General features: G+C 46.8%; 1 long non-coding RNA gene across 1 annotated transcript; it reads left to right on the top strand.

Moving 5' to 3' along the window:
* Positions 1-6,144: 6,144 nt before the first annotated feature.
* On the top strand, positions 6,145-18,687 carry LOC138803911 (uncharacterized). The gene is made up of 2 exons (XR_011365088.1): positions 6,145-6,420; positions 18,398-18,687. It is a non-coding gene; the product is annotated as an uncharacterized lncRNA (long non-coding RNA).
* The last annotated feature ends 315 nt before the right edge of the window (positions 18,688-19,002 follow it).

Raw genomic sequence — 19,002 nt, 5'->3', positions numbered from 1 at the left:
CCCTCCCGAAACCAAGCTGTGGAGACAGAGGCCTCACTGTGCCCTCTGGGGGGTGTGCAGGGTGGAGATCTCTGACTACTCCCAGCCTGCAAGTTCCAGTGGAGGGAAGGATCAACCCTGGGGACCAGAAGCTGGAGATACCCAAGTCAGATTCCTGACCCTGAGTGCCCCACCAAGAGGGTTGGAGGGGAGACTGGCCATCTATGCTGGGCGGGGAGAGTCCAGGGCCCCAAACCAGGACCATTAAAAGCTTCCAGATCCTGAGACCGAGAATTAGCTCCCCCCACACTTTTCCCCACACAGGTAGAATTCATGGTCTTGGCTAGGGGTAAAAATCACTGATCTTGAAGGCAGGAGAAATCTAGTCTTGGCCATGAGCTTGTGGGAGATCCCAGTGGTGTGTCTTGTAAGGATATGTCCCCTCTTGTACCATGGTCAGCCTTGAGTGCTTCAGCTGTGTTCAGTCCTCGGTGCATTGGGAGGAACCCAAGGGAGCAGGACACACGCTGTAGACAGGATGCCTCAGCCTCTTGCTCCAGGCAGGGACATTTGTTCAGTGCGATGGCATCCTCCCAGGGTCATCGTTTTCCTGGGTCAAGATTGCTCCCAAAGGATATGGCTGGCTAGCAGGTGGGTGAGAATGGAGGAGGGGCTTCTGGTGCTCATCTTTTGGGAGGTAGCAGGGTGGGCATCTCTCCTCCACTCTTAATCCCACAGTCCCTCAAGCCCACTTGCCTGCCCTCCTGAGGAGCTGGGTAATTATGCTAATCCATGCATCCCAACCTAAGGCTCCCGGGAAGGTCTGAGCCATTGGCCCTGACAAGTAGGAGAATTAACTAGCAGAGTAATTCATTAACCGCTCTGGCCAGCCGAGGCTCACCAGTGCACTAGGATCTCAGTTCTGGACCCTGGGCTGCCTAGGACTGCATTTGTGTCTTCCAGCCTTTGTGGACCCCCTTTGTTTCTTAGCTGCTGCTAGAAGAATGGGTGTTCGGTGAAATATCCACACCGTGGGGCTTCTTCCCTTGGCTGGGTGTGTCCCTCCAAATCACTTTGGGTCTGGAAGGCCTGGCTGTGTACACTTATGGATCTACACTGGACTGGCAGCCAGACTAGCAGACACTTGGGAAGTTCTAATCCCAAATCTGTCACTGATTGGCTTTAAGCAACACCTTGGACTCTCCGGACCTCATTTTGTTGTGTGTAAAAATATAGCCAAGTGCTGTCTGGGAAGCAGTGGAGGGTAGTGGTGAGCAAGGACGCTGAGATTTTGTTGTTGTTGCTGCCGTTTGTTTGGTAGGGGAAAGACTATGATAGAGCTGTTCTGCTCTCTGATTGTGACTGTACTTACACAACTGTGGTTTTCAAGACTCAAAGAAATGTACAGTACAAAGTGTGAATTTTGCTATATGCAATTATATCTTAATATCCCTGTATCCCCCCCCCCCAAGAGACTTGCGTTCACAGGTTAACTATGTGGCTGTAGGTTAGTTACTTAACCTCTCTGTGCCTCTGTTTTCCTTCAGATGGGAAATGAATAATAGTATCTTGGCCCTTGGGATTGTTGGCAGAGATAAGCAAAGTGTTCAGACAGTGTCTGGCACATAAAGAACGTTCATAAAAGTCGGCTCCTGTCACTGTGGCCATTAATATTATCTCCCCAAGGCCACGGCTACTGGCCGGGCCTCCTGTTCTGTGAATGAAGAAGCTGTGCAAAGGAACTAATATTGATCTCTCGCTCCAGCAGTGCTCCCTGTGTTTGCCTAAAGGCCATGAACTTCCTTCAGGAGGTGTTGGGATGAGAGAGGCCTGGATTCCTCTCACCAGGCACCAAAAGGGCAGAGATTTCTGCGGATCTCTGATAACCATCTGCTCTGTGTTTCCTCTAAGGCCCCTGCCCCAGCTCAGAGGAGCAAACGGCGGCTCTCGGTGGGTCACTGGCTTTGGTGTTAGGCCGCCAGTCTGGGGGTGAGTGCAGGGCTTTCACACCACACGGGTGGTGGGGGCTGGCGAGGTCCCTGCTTGCGGGACTGTGCCTTGTCGCATCTATGAAAAGGGTTTGTTTGTTTGTTTGTTTACCTTGGTGGGAGAGTCCATGAGCCTGCCCGGGGCGCGTTCATCAACCCATTTCAGTTATGCTATGCGGTGCCTGTCCCGGTGTGGTGAGGCCTACCGACCTGGGTTGGCGCAGCGATCTCCCACAACGGGAACCGGTGAGCCCTTCCCGGTCCCAGGTCCCAGGTTCCGTGTCTGGGGCGTGCGATTGGGGAGGCCGCTCGCTGGCGGGTTAATTCGTTCTGGAGTCCACGGTGATTCTCCAGGCGCTCGGGACTCACCGAATGCGTAGAGCCTCGGTGAACTCGGAAAAGTGGAAATCGTGTCTTTAAAAAAATCTTTTCTTTTTTTTTAAACGATCGCGGCAGATCTCTTTCGGTCCCGAGGCCCGGAGCCCGGCCGGCGCGGCGGCCGGGCTGTCATCGGTGTGCGCGCAGCGGCGCCTAGTGGCGGGGACGCGCGGGCGAGGTGTCCTCCGAGCCCCCAGCCCGCGCGCCCGGAGGCGGGGCGGGGGGGGTCCCCATTGCCTAGACCTCCGAATCGGCCACCCAGGCTATTGGAGGCGGAAGTGCCGGACGGGTGGTTGTAGAGGAGAGAGGACGCCGCGAAACCACTCCCGGCCCCGTCACCTCGACGGAGCGTTCACCAGCTTCGCCCCGGGAGTCGGGCTTCCTTGAAGAGGGGAGGGGGCAGGGAAGAGGGGAGAAGTGGGGGACGGGGTTCTGCTCTACGAAACGGGCCGCCAGAGGCAGGACGGCTGCAGCTCTCAGATTCCCCCTCCCCCCAGCACAGTGACACTGAGAGACCCCCGGGTCCGACTGGGGCAGGGTGGGGTGGGGGGTGGGGAGGAGCTGGGGTAGTGGGGTGCAGCGCTGCTAGATTAGCGCCCCTTGAGGCCAGCGGAAGACGTCCAGGGCCGTAGGTCCTTAGTTACTGCCCAGGGGGCACCGTAGCCCCAGGGCACCTGTGGGGCAAAGGGGCGCACAGTCGGTTCCTCCGGTTCCCTCCCCTCCCCTCCCCTGAGGGGGGGGTCAGTGCAATCCTCGGGGTTTGCTGGAAACCCGGGTGGTGTGAAGAGCTATCTGGAGGTGGGGAGACTCGGGATCGCTGCCGTCCCCTCGGTGTTGGCGGAGCCTGTGAGCATCTGGGTCTCCGGGGGTCGCCCTCCCCTCACGTTTCCCTCCTGAATCCCGCACTCGGCTAGACAGCCCGCACAGGACTCCCGGGTTTAGGGTTTAGCGTCAGTTCCTCGGCTGCTTTCAAATGAAAGCCGACGAGCAAGTGAGGGCAGGTAAGGGGAGACGGACCGCGGTCCCGCAGACAGGGAGGCAGGAGCAGAGGGAAAGGGCATGCTTGCCCCGGGACTGTCCTGAAGAGGTGAGGACAGCGCTGTGCCCCTCAAATCTGGGCCTCCAGCCCCGACAGCCCAGGGCTCCCCGAGGCCTTCCCTGGTCATTTTAAAGCTGTCCACTGCCAACTTGTCCTCCAGGCCGCTTTTGCCTGGACTTCAGCCCTTGCCTCCGAACTTAGCCGTTTTCCAACTGTGGAACCGCACGTAGGGTGCAGGCCTGGCGGGCACAGTGCAGCCCGCACGTGCTGCAGCGGGGTGGTAAGCTGCGGAGGAGACTCGGGGCGCCTAAGGTCCCCAAAGTCACTAGTGTAGGTGACTCTGATTGGCCCTGCAACCTTGGAGGAAGGAAAGGGAGCACAGTCCGAGCTGTGCGCTCCTCTTCGAGTTCTGCCTGGTCTGTGCCCAGGGGGCTGTGGATACATTAAGGGTGTTCAAGGGGTGGAAGAGTCCCAAGGGGCCCATAGAGGGTCTCACACGGCCCCCACCTCCCAAAAAACATACATGCTGGCCAAAGACCTCAGCTGTTCCACGCTGGCCTCCCCGTCCTGGAGCTCGTGTAAGCTCCGCAGCCATCGGCCTCTTGCTTTACCCACTGATTTACCCTCTGATTTACCCACTTGGATGTTAAGGGCCTTTTACACCCACAGACTGGGCACACTGGACCAGCCCTCCCCCACCCCCGTCCCCATACACGGGCATCAGGAACGGAGGGAGTGCTGTGCGGGCCCAGATTCCCCCAGATGGCCATGGGGCTGACAATCGGAGGAAAGGCCGAGTGTAGGGCCCGAGAGGCCTGGGCCTCCAAAGCCTCTAAAGCCCCTCTCGTCTCCACACCCGCAGGGGCTGGAAGAGGCTAAACCCAACGACCAGCCGCCGCCCGCCCTTCGCTTAGCCGGGCGGCCAGCGGCTCCCCTCGCCCAGGAAAACCCAACAAAGGGTGGCATCGCCGCTGCGCGCGGGCAGGGACTGCATTGGTTCAATATTAGCTTTTCATTCCAGTCTATTGTGCCCATCTGAGATAATATTGACTCTGAGGTGAGAGCGCATGGCGACAGGCTTGTCTGACACTCCGCGGCAGGGCGCTGGGAGGGAAGAGAAGCCGCCGCGGAGAGTTAAAGAGACTGCAAATAAAAGCTGGTCCGGGCCGGCGCCCTGCGCGCCCGCGCGCGAGATCAGCCCGGACCAGCGGGGGCGCAGGATAGTCTTGGGGACCCAGGGCCCGTGAAGGAAAGATTTCCCATGAGAAACCATCCTAGTCGAACCCACATGCTCATCTTCCCATCGATGTTTGAGGTTCCCCTTCGGAGTTACTCCGAGGAGGGGGAAAAAAAAGAATTCACCAAACACTCCTTTAGGCTACAAGTTGAAGACACTGACATTTCCCCCCCCCCACCATACACACACACTTTTAATGGCGTCACTCTGTAGTGTAAGTTAGTGTCAGAATTCCTCTCCTGTCCCCCTCTCCCCCAACCCCGTGCGGGAGAAGAGTAAACACACGCAGTAATTATCATTAAGCGCAGCTATATGTGAGAGCGCAGTTAATATCAGATTTCTAACAGTGCGTCTTGCTTTGCTTTGAACTGGCTGCTTGTAGTCTACCGGGCAAATCTCCTAACTGCCTTTCCAATCACAGCTTTAAAGAACGTGCAGGTATGTGCGTCTAAAGAAAGATTGATTTCAATTTCCACATTGGCTCTAAATACCAGCGTTGGGGGCGATGGAAAAATAGCACATTAAATTGTTTTAGATGTCTGGGACCAGAACGCTTCAGTTTAAGCCCTGGGCAACCAAATGCCCTGCGCAGAGGCTGGTAGTAACCGTGGAAAGTTTGTCCTCACCTGTCAATTTGAGAAATCTGCATTCTATCCTTAAACTGGACTCTGATCCTTGTTATAAAAGAGGATCTGGTAATTCAGCCCTGCAAAGAACTAGTCTTTGGGGATCTTTTCATCCACACCAAGACAAGGGTGGGTATGTGGGGGCCTGTGTTAGGAGTCAGTCAGGACACAGCAACCTCCTTGGAAAAAGCAGGCAAGGCTGGAGATCCAGGTGTTTCTCTCCTCCCTTTGGGGTCGCCTTGAGATTCCCAGTGAGGGCTTTCCTTTTCATTTGTGTGACCTGTAACCTGTGTACTTAGCTTGTATTCCGTCCTGCTTAACACCTAATATGCTTGTATGGTTTCATCATAGATGGTTTAATACATCACCTCGAACTGCTTTAATACATTAGTTCTACTATTTTTCTCATCCATTTAATTATACCTTATGTGGGTATACAGATCTGGATCTACATTGACATAATGTATAGGTTTGTGTGTACCTGCGAAGATCTTTGGGGAGCCTTTATTCTCCCTGAAAACACGTACTTGATCAATTTTTGTGTAACTTTATAAAGTCCTCGTGAAAGGCCACTTGGAGTCCAACTATGTTTTTAACAACAAATACTTTGGGGTCCGGTTTTAACAACAAATACCTTGGCATCCGGCTTCGTCTGCAGGAAAAGGTGGGGGGCAGCTGTGAAGGATGCCGGCCGGGTCCCCTTTGGAAAGTGGTTCCCCAAATGTCTTTTCCCAGGACCAGAAGCGACCAGGCTCGGCATCCAGCGGCTGCCTCCTCTCCCCGCTGGCTCCTGGGTGGCGGCGATTGGTTTTGGTTTGGAGTGCAGCCATTTAAAGGTTCTGATGCTCTGTAAATCGATGTCATGAATTAACAATTAATTCGGGAAGTGGCATCGACTCAGCTGAGATGTCCGGGAGAGCGCCAGAGGCCTGCCATCTTGGGTTCTGAGCTCTGGACAATGGGCAGTTTGCGGGGTTGCCGTAGCCCAGGCGGGAGGAGCCTCAGTAGGTCAGCCGCAGCTGCTTGCTCCGCTGCCTGCCAGAAAGGCTGCCGGAGCTTGAGCTTGGGCCTGGGCCACCTGCAGACCTCGCGACCTCTCTCCTACCTCCAACCTGTCTTTCCGAGCCAGTAAGAGCTAAAATGAACAAACTCCCAAAGGAGGGCAGAGGCCAGGTAAGTCAGAAGTAGGGACTTCAGATGTGTGCAAGTGGCCCTTTTGAAGGCCAGAGCCCCAAAGGGACTCAGTTAAAGGAGGAAGAAAAAGGAATTTAAAATAAAGGGGAGGGGGGAGAGTCAGATACAGCCAGTTCAAACCGCAGACAGGAAAAAGTCCACTAACTTTACTGTAGGACCAAGAGATTGCTCATTTAGAGGCCCAGAGTTAAGAAGGGAAGTTGGGGTGAGAGGTGGGGGGGGAGGGGGAAGGGAACTGACCCTGCCCCAAAGAGACTTGTCCCAGTGCACTGAGTTGCTTATCTCTTAAAAGCACCCAGACCCAGAGGCTTACTTGGTGAAAACATCATAAACAAGAAACTTGGCCCAAACCAGACCAGTTGGCTTTGGGTTCCCATTTCTAGCAAAATGTGGAGGTTCCCTGAGGGCCCTGTGATTCTGAGGTGGTAGATTCCTAGGCTTGGGAACAGGTACTGGGTGTACCCCCCCACCCTCCCCTCCGGGCGGGGAGAGCTCCTGCTTTGTTCTCCAAACAAATTTCCAAGTTACCCGCTGAGATTAGCGGCTGAAAAGGGAGAAGGGAAACAGGTAAGAGGAAGGAGGGGGGGAAAAGTGTCATTTTGTTAAAAAACACTTCCCTCAGGCCTGCAGTCTCTGGGCCTGGCTGCTGTGCGGGGAGGCGTTTATGCCAAGCCTTGCTGATGAGGAGGGGTCACTGGGCCAGGCTTGTGGCTGTGGATCTCGCTCAGATGGGCTTGGGCACTTCTGGCCCAGCTAACAGCATTTTCTCCATCCAGGTGATCCATCTTGTCAGTGCTCAGTGGAATTAAAAAACTTGATGCCAAGCCGGGCGCTGGTGGCTCACGCCTGTAATCCTAGCTACTCAGGAGGCTGAGATCTGAGGATCAGGGTTCAAAGCCAGCTCGGGCAGGAGAGACCGTGAGACTCCTATCTCCAATAAACCACCAGAAAACCGGAAGTGGCACTGTAGCTCAAGTGGTAGAGCTCTTGCCTTGAGCTGAAGAGCTGAGGGATAGCACCCAGGCCCAGAGTTCAAGCCCCACGGCCAACAAAAAAAAAAAACAAAAACTTGATGCCAATGGTGTAAGCATCCAACCTCTGTATTCCTGCCCTTTGCTCTAAACCTCACCATCCTGGTTTACAGGCAGCTGCCCAGATGTGCTGGGCAGGAGATAGGTAGATTTTACTCCTCACCTCCTGCTAGGGTATCTGGCATAAGAGATAGTTCACTCTGATCATGGGAGTCTCTTGTCCCAGGCATCTAGCTGAGCACCTATTACAAGGATCTGTCTCTTCCCAGGTTGATCCCAGCAAGCCATTGGAGCAGTCCATTGATGGCTGCTCCCTTTTCCCAGGTGGAAAACAGAGGCTTTGTGATAATAAAAGTTCTACCCCAAAGTCACACAGACTATTGATTGGAACCCAGACCTATGACCTGGACCATTTTTCCTTTTTTCTCCCACCACTAATTCCCCACCAGAACACCTCTTGCTTTTTAGTTTTCCCCTCCCAAAAGCCAATGATCGTAGGATTCAGAGCCTGAATCTCACATCCTCTCCAGGTCCAGAAGAGACAACAGGCTCCTGGGTAGTGTCTGTAGTTTACAAAGAGCCTGTCACTTCTCCTACCTTCTCTGAGAGGTGGACAAGATTATTGTTCCCCACTTTTGAGAGGGAGCAATGGGCTCAGAGAGGCTGCACAACTGGCCCATCCCACAGCCAGCTCGCACAGAGCCCTGGCACTGCCCGCGTCTCAAAAGCTTCCCCGTTTAATAGATTACCACATATGGGACCATTTAGTCAATGGGGTGAGGCCTTGCATTCTGTTGTGAAATTGCTAGGTTGTTTTCTCTTTTTCATGTTTTGAGTGTTTGTACAAATATGATTTCAGGATTCCAAACCTGTTCTGCATTTTAGCTTGTCTTGTCCCCCGTCTCTTCTCTGTGTGTTCACCCCTTTATATGATAGGGCAACCAGGAAACAAGGCAGGGAAGTACCCCTTATCTAGAATCAAGTGATATTCCAAGAGTCAACTATATATTTCTATTACCATTTGTTTTATATACCACTAAAATGTGTGATCAGGGGCTTTAAACATGTTGTTGAGGTATATGGTTTTTCATGATTTTCGTAATTTGTGTGTGTCATTTCTGGGGCTTGAACTCTGGGCTGGCACCACTACTTTGCTTTTTTGCTCAAAGCAATCATGCTACCACTTGAGCCACAACTCCATTTCCAGCTTTTTGGGTGGTTAATAGGAGATAAAGAGTGTCAGGGACTTTCCTGCCTGGTCTAACTTCAAACTATGATCTTCAGATCTCATCTTCCTGAGTAGCTGGGATTACAGGTGTGAGCCCCTAATGCCTGTCTACCTTCATACTATCTTTCAGCCTCACCCTAGACATGTTGCCAAGGGGAAGAGTTTGACTTCGAAGGAATCCTTTGGTTCTAAGAATCCAGCAGGAAATGGCTCAAGAGGTCTCTGATCTGGAAGGGATGTTCCCAATACTCCACCTCCAGCAATAGCCCACCCTTGATTACTATTCTCTGTCTTCCGTAGTCTGGGACTCCTTTCCCAGGCCCCCTTCTAAACATCACTATTCCTGTCTCTCTCTTATTTTTTCCCCCACCTTAGGAAGAAAGAAAAAAGCTTGATTTTTCTCTATTATTATAAAATTACCTGTATATTTTAATATACCAGAATACATAAAGAAGTTAGTAACAAACACCCAAATCTTCCCTACCCACTGGTTACTACTGCCAAACATTTCAGGATGTTAACTTTTGACATCTTGGAAAAGAAAAGAAATTAGATTACGTCTACATAGTTTGTTATTATTGTCCAAAAGAAGAAAAGAAAGGAACTGGCTCTGTAATTCTACTTATATGAAGTTCATATGGGCAAAACTCATCTAGGGTACGGAATTCAGGAAGGGGGCTGTCTCTCAGAAAGGGTTGGCTGGAAAGAGTCACAAGAAACTTTCCAGGGGGCTAGAAATGCTCTGTGTCTTGATTTAGTGATGATAATATGGGTGTATGCAGTTGCCAAAACCCATCAAACTTAAGACTTTCAAAGTATTTTACTTTAAATCTTTATACCTTTGTAAAGAAACAGAAAACATTTTAAACAGATATCACAGTGAGAGACTAAACTAGAGAGGTAAAGAAGAAGAAGAAAAAAAGCCAGAATTTTTAACCGAGAAGAGGCTGAACAGGAATAAGCTACAATGGGACTGGGGCTTTATGGCAAGGGAGACAAGCTTAGCCTGGTTAATCAAGAAGACTGAATCCTTCAAAGGGGACCCATGAAGACCCTGCCAGTACCCACCGCAGACTAAGCTTCCCACTGCTTCCCTGACTGAGGCACTGATTGGGACAGGGGTCCTTTGTAGCCCAAAAAGAGTCAATGTTGAGTTTAGAAGGAACAGAGGAAGCTTTAACTTTTACACAGATTCTAGAAGTTTCCTTCTGGTCCTTGTCTGTCATTTTCAGTGCTGTTCCTCATAAAAACAATGCTATAAAAGGTGGTTGAGATTCCATCCTTGAAAAACCTATTAAATGCCTAACTCATAAAAATATAGAATTCTCAGCTTGATAGGACAGAATTATGTATATGGAGTTGTACGTGTGCCATGAAAAAAAATTAATGAGAAGAAAGCAAAAGCTCTTTCTCTCAAAACATACCTGTCTATGTCAGGTATCATGTTGGCATTTGGTATTTAAAACGGAACAAATCGATGATACTATCTAGAAGAGGAAGACCACCTGTTACACACCGAGCAATAAACCTTACAGGTGTTAACACGTGAGGGATGTGGTCTTAGTCTTACTACCTTGAAAGCATTCTGGCTTAACCTCTTAATCACTGCTGGGCTCTGTTGATTGTTTTCTAATTTCAAATTATTTGAAGGGAGTGAAGGTGAAAATGATCTGTAATTCCAAAGGGAAAAGGAAAGAATTAGAAAGGCACTAAAACCTAGCATAAGGACTGTCAAAGCTAGGGCTGAGGGCTGGGAATGTGGCTTAGGGGTAGAGTGCTTGCCTAGAATGTATGGCCCTGGGTTCGATTCGATTCCTTAGTACCACATAAACAAAAATAAATGAAATATTTTTTTTAAAAAAAAGATAGGATTGAAGCTGGGAGCTGGTGGCTCACAGCTGTTATCCTAGCTACTCAGGAGGCTGAAATCTGAGGATCACGGTTCAGAGCCTGCCCAGGCAGGAAAGTCTGTGAGATTCTTATCTCCAATTAACCACCAGAAAACCAGAAGTGGTGCTGTGGCTCAAAGTGGTAGAGGGCTAACTTTGAAATGAAGAGCTCAGGGACAGTGCCCAGGCCCAGAGTTCAAGCTCCACAACAACCAAAAAAAAAAAAAAAAAAAAAAAAAGGATTGATTGAAATATGAGAAAAGCAGAAACATAAAACTGGACAGTGGGAAGAAAGCAGCACCGTTCCCCAGGCCAGTCCCTCGATGCTGAGGTGCGCCCTCCCCAGGATGGCTTGGGTGCTGTCTGAAAGCAGCGCAGTGAGGAGGGCTTGTGCCTTCAGGAATATGAAGCCTGTAGCCACTGAAAATCACATAGGAAATTTGGGATTCATTTGTTCACTCCACTGCTACTGAGCATGTACCTTTTATAAGGAAGTTTCCAATTGACCTGCAATTAACAAATTTAGTCAATCATGACTCTTGCCCTCAAGAGCTACTTGGGAAACTGGACAGCTAACTATTATTTAATAAGTGTCCAAACACAGAATGCTTAGGGAAAAGCTGCTGACATCCTCTTTCAGTGACACAGGAAAGCATGTAGTTCTAGTACTTCTTCCCAAGAAAGTCCTAGAGGATGAAGAAAACTAATCTTCCCAAAGAACCTTTAGGAGTAAGGTGGTTCTATAATGGGTAGCGAATAAATCATGGCAAGCAGGGAGGGGACGATCCTGGGCTGGTGGAAAAAATATAGAAAGCAAATGACAAAAGGGACAAACACCTGTTGAGTGCTCATTGGGTACTTTGTGTGGACTATCATCTTTAATTGTCACAAAACCCTTTAAGGGGGATATAATATGTCTTTCTCTCCCTTTGTCAGATAGGCAGACAAATAGATGTGGACTTGTTATATCTATAATATAAATAGCCCTATTTTACAGATTTTTGAGTGTGATTTATACAAGTCAAGTAAATTCTCTAGGCACGTGGAGAAATTCCCATAGCAAGAACTTGAACCCTTGTCTTAAACAACCCAGCCCTCATTTCAGACTGAAATTCATCAGAAAATTGAGGTGATAACGATGCAGAATCTTTCAACCTGGCACAGTAGTTTCCAGAATTAAATGCAACAAGGAAGTTTAAAAAATGCCTTTGTGGGCTAGAAAGATGGCTCAGTGGTAGAGTACTTACCTTGCATGCATGAGGCCCTGGGTTCTATTCCTCAGCACCACATAAGCAAAAAAAGCAGGAAGTGGTGCTGTGGCTCAAGTGGTAGAGTGCTAGTCTTGAGCTGAAGACCTTAGGGACAGAGCCCAGGCCCAGAGTTCAGGCCCCACGATCGACCAAAAAAAAAAAAAAAAAGCCTTTGTAAATAAAGTGCAAGCATTGCAGAAGTATTGGTTATTAAAATAACTTGCAGCTATGTCTTCCCCTTGCTGGTCAATTATTCATTCAACAAACACTTCCTGTGCACATGTGCTGAGCCAGGCGGCACAGTTCTAGGCACTGGGGATATAATCGAGGAAGAAACATAAAATCTCTATCTTCATTGAGCTGGTGATCCCTGGTAGGAATCTCTTGACATGAAGAAAAGGGCTGATGAACCCCAAGGCGCAGGCAGAGAGCCTACAGTAACTATTTATTAGTCACTGAAATACTGAAAACTTGGAAAAAAGCCTAAAATGTCCTATAATGATGAGTAATAAAATATTAGGATGTTTCCATACTACAGAAAACTGCTACCATTTATGAAGTGGCTCTGTACAGAAGCCTAGAAAGATTTCTAAGACCCAAAAGGAGGAGGGAAAAAAGTTCCAGAACAACATGATCCTGTTAAGGTTTTAAATGAACACTACTTGTATGTTCTTGCACTAATACATAAATTACATGTGGAACTTAAGAGGTAAAGTCAGAGAAAGATCTAGAAAGGGCTACATCAGGCTACAACTACACAGTGGCTTCAAGGGAAGAGAAGGGAACTGGAGGATGGACTGGGCATTTTTACAGACTACAATGTACACTTAATTGTTTAATTGCTGACAATGAGAAGGCATTCATGGATTGCCCGTGTAATTAAACAAGGAGACACATGCACATAAGGAGAATTTAGTTCTAGCAATGGGATTATGGCTGACAATTGTTACTCTTTTAATCTCCTTTACTGTTGCTTTAATATGGCTATACAGAGATACAGACACATAGATGGGTTGGTGCCAAGACATAAAAGGTGGAATTAAACATGGTATCCTGGCTTGGAAGGCTTGCCACTCCCCACCCCACCTGCAGTTTATAGGGAAACCTTTTTTTTTTTTTTTTTTAAAGAGCATCATGAGATGTTGGCTAGAACCCTTGCTTTCCCAGTTCTGAAACACATGTAATTATTTCAGTTAAGTAGCCTCAAGGATCTTTGTGATAGATATGACTTCATTATGATAGTATCAAGCCTCTCCCCACAGAGACTGAGAGTCAGTGTGGGGGTTCTACTCTGTGGGGGGGGGGCTCCCAACAGTGTCCCCGGGTGCATGAACCAGTCAAGCCAGCTGGCCTTTGCTTTGGCTGGTCTTTGAATACCACCTCATGTATTCTTTTCTAATCTCATCCAGTCTTTCTTTGCCAATCACTTTGGGCAAGTGATTGCTATTTCTGGTCTTACAGATGAAGAAGCTGAGTTCTCATGGCCTATAATGTCATTTCTTTTCTTTTTTGCTGTTTGTAATTTGGATTTTTTTAATTTTTATTTTATTGTAAAGGTGCTATAAAGAGGGGTTACTGTTACATGGGTAAGGTAATGAGTACATTTCTTGTCCAGCATTGTTACCCCCTCCTTTTTCTTCTACTATCCCTTCCTTCCCCACCTCCCCAACTCATTTCTTTTGATTTCTCTCATGTTCCATCATAGCAGGAGATCTCCATCCACCCATCCATCCATTTACACACGCGCGTGCACGCGCGCGCGCACACACACACACACACACACACACACACACACACACACACACACACTTGCCATGGCCAGGACAGAAGCAAGAAGCAAGATCTCTGCTTAGATCACTGGGTATGGTTGAACCGAATAATTGAAGTTGTTGAAGCTGGTGAAACTACCAGAAAGGTGGACCTGGAAAAGTACAGAGTCCCAATTTCCCTGCAGCCTTCTATCTCTTAGATCTCTTTCAATCTTTTAGATCTCTTGAATAACATGAATAACACTGGCTTCTAATCCTCAGCCCCTCAGTCCCAAGCCTAAAGCTGGCAGAGTCCCTGATGATGTACTTGGCCTCAGGTCCAGAAACTGCCTCACACCCAAGTTCTGTAAGGGAAAAAATTGCACGTAGGGGCAAGGATAGCAGAAGGTCACTTCTGGGCACTTGGAGAATAAGCCCAACTAATCTTCGAGGAGCAGAAAGCTGCTGGAGGAGTATTAGATATATCAGACACTAAGTCCAGGGCTAGGAATCAAAAGGCATTTTAGATTAGAGCAAGAAACTCCACAGTGCCCTTAATCAGGGTCAAGCCTGAGCATGAGGAACTTGTATCCATGGGCTAGGCAGGAAGTGTTCAAGAAAAGAAATGAGGGACCTGGCACTGGTGACCCATGCCTGTAATCCTACCTATGCAGGAGGCTGAGATCTGAGGACTGCGGTTCAAAGCCAGCCCAGACAGAAAAGTCCCCATGAGACTCTTACCTCCAATAGCCACTCAAAAACCAGAAATGGCACTGTGTCTCAAAGTGGTAGGGCACTAGCCTTGTGCAAAGAGCTTAGAGACAGCTCCCAGGCCCTGAGTTCAAGCCTAGCAATCAAAGAAAGAAAGAAAGAAAGAAAGAAAGAAAGAAAGAAAGAAAGAAAGAAAGAAAGAAAGAAAAGAGAAGAAAGAAAAAGAAAGAAAGAGAAGAAAGAAAAAGAAAGAAAGAAGAAAGAAAAAGAAAGAGAAGGAAGGAAGAAAGAAAGAAAGGAAGGAAGGAAGGAGGAAAGAAAGAAGAAAGAAAGAAAGAAAGAAAGAAAGAAAGAAAGAAAGAAAGAAAGAGAGAGAGAAAGAAAGAGAGAAAGAAAGAAAAGAAGGAAGGAAGGAAGGAAGGAAGGAAGGAAGGAAGGAAGGAAGGAAGGAAGGAAGGAAGGGGGATAGCAGATGACCCAGCCTCCTCTTCCTTCCTCATAATTCCTAGCTGTGTGATCAGGCAAATGACTCAACCTGCCTCAATTTCTCTTTCTGTAAATAGTCACAATTGCACAATTGCACATATGCTTTTTCCTTCTGATGATTCTGAAGCTCAATTGTAGCAGTCGGTGGACAGGTAAGATGGCAGGCGCTTTCATACACACTGATGTAATAATCATCGACTCTATGTCTTCCTTTTTCTCCACTCCTCATACAGCCACATTAGGCCCTTCCTGTCCACTGTGTAAGGCCTCCCAGCACAGAGAGCACAGGGACAGCGTGGAGGTGGGGTGGGAGCCCTGGCCTGATCACCACCCATGAATGGCAGGGTCCATCCAGAGCTGGCAGACACCCTACCGGGTGAGTAGACAAGCTGGTACTAGTGTGGGCATCATTACTGAGGGTGCACATCCACCCTGAAGCCCATAAACCAGTGCCTTGGGTATGGGCTCCTCCCAGCCACCGGGCCTAGGGCCTTGAGGTGATCTGCACGGTGGCTGCCATGGTTCTCAGAGCGTTCCTGGGCTCCTCTGGTGGAGAGGCCACCCGGCACCCTATGGGCTTCTGGGTGGGAACTAGGGAGTCCTGGGGAACAATAGGAGCCTGGAGATCTGAAGAAACAGTTCCTTCTGGTTGTCACATGCTGGTCAGCTTGGGCAAGTCACCTCACCTTTCCCGGCAGATTTGTGCTCAGTGTCAATCCTGTGCATTGCTTTTTAAAAATTATTATTTAAGGATTTATGGTCATGTAAAAGTTGAATATGACATAAGAGGATAAAGTAGAAATGGCTTTTTGTTATAATCCTACAGTCATTGATTAACACTATAAAAAATGGTCCTAACTATAAATCACTGTGTTTACTTCTTAAGCAGAATTAGACTACAGAGGTAAATTGTTTCCCTGTTTACTTGCCAATATTTCCTTGCTTTTCCTTCCCTCAGTGAATAGTTCTGGAACATTCACTCGACCACCTACACTACCACAGCCTCTGTCTAGAGTAAGTCTTCACACAGGGTTCACTCCCTGAGTGGAAATCCTTGCATCAGATGTATTTCTACACAATCACAAAATGCTGAATATTAGCACCTTCTTTTAAAATTTGACAATTGGGAATGACAATGATGCTCAGTTGTCCTAATTTCTAATGGTTTATTTTAATAGTATGCTTGGTTTAAAAAGTTTTCCTGTATCTTCCAATTTTTCTTTTGGAATGGTGGCTACTCTCTGTTTTCTGTGTGTTGTGGTTTTATGGTTCTGGGGGCAAACTTTTTTTAGTATCTTAGAACAGCACTTTATATAGGAAAGCTCTTTATTGCTTGTCATAAAAGTTTCATTCCTCCTCTTCTTGTAGTGAAGTTTAAATATAGAAATATACTATCTTTAATATTGTACTATATTCTGTTATTTGGAAGGAATTATTGGTGTTTTTCTCTCTGCAACTCCTGAAGTTTATCTAATTTTCCAAGAAAAGCCTTTCTTCTTCTCAAGATTATAGAACTACCATTCTTTAGCCTCTTTTAGAACTTTTATAATTTTAAACAATATGTACATCTTTAATGCATTTGGAATTTTTTCAATGAATGGCACATTAACAACTATTCTTTTTTTTCCCTCTCCAAATGAGTAACAAATTTTTCCAACATCATTTTGTGGATCATCTAGACATTTTCCATTTATAGAAAAAACAATCTGTCAAGTGTGAGGCTCTCACTTTTTATTATATTAACCTGTACTTTATTCTAGGTTCTATTTGATTGGTTAATGTACTTGGTTTCAACAACAATATGTGCTGTTTAATTAGTGTCACTTTGTAATACCTTTTAAATTGAGTAGGACAAGTCTGTCTCATTTTTCTTTTTGGAAAGTTATCTGTTTTCATGTATCTATTCTCTGAGGTGCTGTTTAGAAAATCAACTTGTCAATTATTCTTATGAGAAATTTTTACCAGAACTGGATAAAATGTACGAACCACTTCATGAGAAGACTACACTTTTACAACCATCAGTTTTCACAACCAGAAGCACAATAATTTATCTAGAACTTCTTTGATATACTTCATTATTCTACATAGGTGTTTTATACTTCTTGTATGAATGAGTCATTGTATTTTCAGTTCTAAAGATAATTTATATTTTTCTTTTTTGCTATTGAATGCAACAATTTTTCACTTTGTATTTCTAAGTTAGTACTTTTAGATGAGAAAACTAGTTTGTGTCAAATAATCCTTAGGAACTCTCTTATTGTTTCTATTATGTAATCAGCCACATCTCTCGGATTTTCCATTGAAGAGTTGCTTTACTTATTACCAAAGGAAAGCATGACTTGTGTAGAAAATGAAAACATACAGGGCAGGGGGTGAGGCTCAAGTGGTGCAGCTCCTGCCTGGCAAGCAGGCCAGGCCTCCCTGAGTTCAAACCCAAGTACTTCAAGAAGAAAAGAAAAGAAGGAAAAGGAAGGAGGGAGAGGAGGGAAGGGAAGAAGAGGAAAGAGGAGAGGAGAGAGGGGAGGAAGAAGAAGGAGAGGGAGAGGAGGGAGGGAAGGAAGAAAGGGATGGAAGGGACAGAGGGAGGGAGGGGGCACTGGGAGGGAAGGAAGGAAGGAAGGAAGAAAGGAAGGAAGGAAGGAAGGAAAGAAGGAAGGGAAGGAGGGAGGGAGGGAGGAAGGAAGTGAAAACATACAAGAGGAAAGAAACAAGGAGTGCCTGTGAAATGTACTTTTCAAAGACAACCCCTCCCAGTGTTTCAGGAATATCACTCAAATATATATTTATACAGTGTAAGATATTATCAAAATATATACCTTATAATTATCTACTGCAGTAGGCATAGGTATATATGCTTTCTTGAGACACAATGTAATCACAATGTTTTATAGTCAACTTTCCCTACTTAATACAACATTATAAATTTTTCCTCCATTAATCTTCTGTATCATAACAGCTGTATCAAATGAATGTATTTATTTAAACAATCCCCCAATGCCACCTTTCAGTTTATCTATGAAAATTATAAACAATCCCATAGTGAACATCTTGCTGACTCTCTTGAGTATTGATGATTATTTCTTCCCAAGAAAGTTCTAGAGTTGAAATGTCTAAGGCTAAAGTCCCACAGCAATCTAAGTCTTTAGTAACACGTGGACAAAGTATCTCCTAGAAACCCTGTGCCCACATATACTCCCTACCTCTAAATAGGTCCTCTATACACCCCACCTTCCTCAGGAAACATTATACCACCACATCTCTGGGGTTGTTGCACTAAAGGGCTATAATATCCTGTCCAGGTTAACAATGTTTTGTTGGCTACCAACCCTCAGAAGTCCCCTGTGCAGCGCCATCTGCTGCCTGGGTTACATTTGAGAGTCCCTGGCCTGACCAAGGAGCTTCATTTGATGGTTGGGATCCTCAGTTTTGGGGACCATCATTTAAGACTGAAAATGGTTAACTCAGCCTCAGTCTTTGCTGCCTACAGCCCAAAAGGTATTGGGAGGTCCTACGAGATGCCAATCATCTTGAGATTGCTACTTATGAATAGCAGAAGTTATGTGTGTGCTTTAAGTAAAAGATGTCCTTTCCTTGTCATTTTTTTTTTAATCAGGGAAGACAATGTCAGATTTCTCCCCATCGGGTGCTGACTTGACAAGAAACTCACTTCATTCACAAACCCTCCTCTCTAGGGAAGGCATTTTTCTAAGCAGCAAATGAGGACAAAACACATCTGCATTGACAAGTCGAAACTTATATCCTTCTATGGTGTTTTTGCTCTTTTGAAAATGTTAATAAAAACTTAATGTGGAAAAAAAACAACTTTTTTTTCCAAATATGTGTACCAATGGGCCCGAGGCAACTCATACTTTCTTATAAAATAAAGTAGGTCACTCACATCAATCATGTCGTCTTAGCACATTTTTTCCAAATTAGGAATTCTCCATCCATCATACCACGTTATGGCATCCGTTCTCCAAACATTTCCTTTTAATATGCTCTTTAACATGATAAGCAAATCTAATAGAATACATTAGTGTCACTTCCCAGTGATGGAGCACTTCCTTCTGCTGCAATCCTCCAGGAGCTCGGAGAAACATTTTTACTAGCTCTCTCTTTGACAGCATTCACTTACTCAAACTGTAACAGGGCTCCCAATGCTGTCAAAGCCACACTTGGATGGTAGCCTTAGAAAGATTGCAAAGAGGGGTAAGCGAG

The sequence above is a fragment of the Dipodomys merriami genome, unplaced genomic scaffold (assembly GCF_024711535.1).
Source record: "Dipodomys merriami isolate MVZ:Mamm:240054 unplaced genomic scaffold, mDipMer1.0.p SCAF_35, whole genome shotgun sequence".
Lineage (NCBI taxonomy): Eukaryota > Metazoa > Chordata > Mammalia > Rodentia > Heteromyidae > Dipodomys > Dipodomys merriami.
The sequence above is the reverse complement of the archived record's forward strand: the minus strand, read 5'-3'. Positions and strand labels throughout refer to the sequence as shown.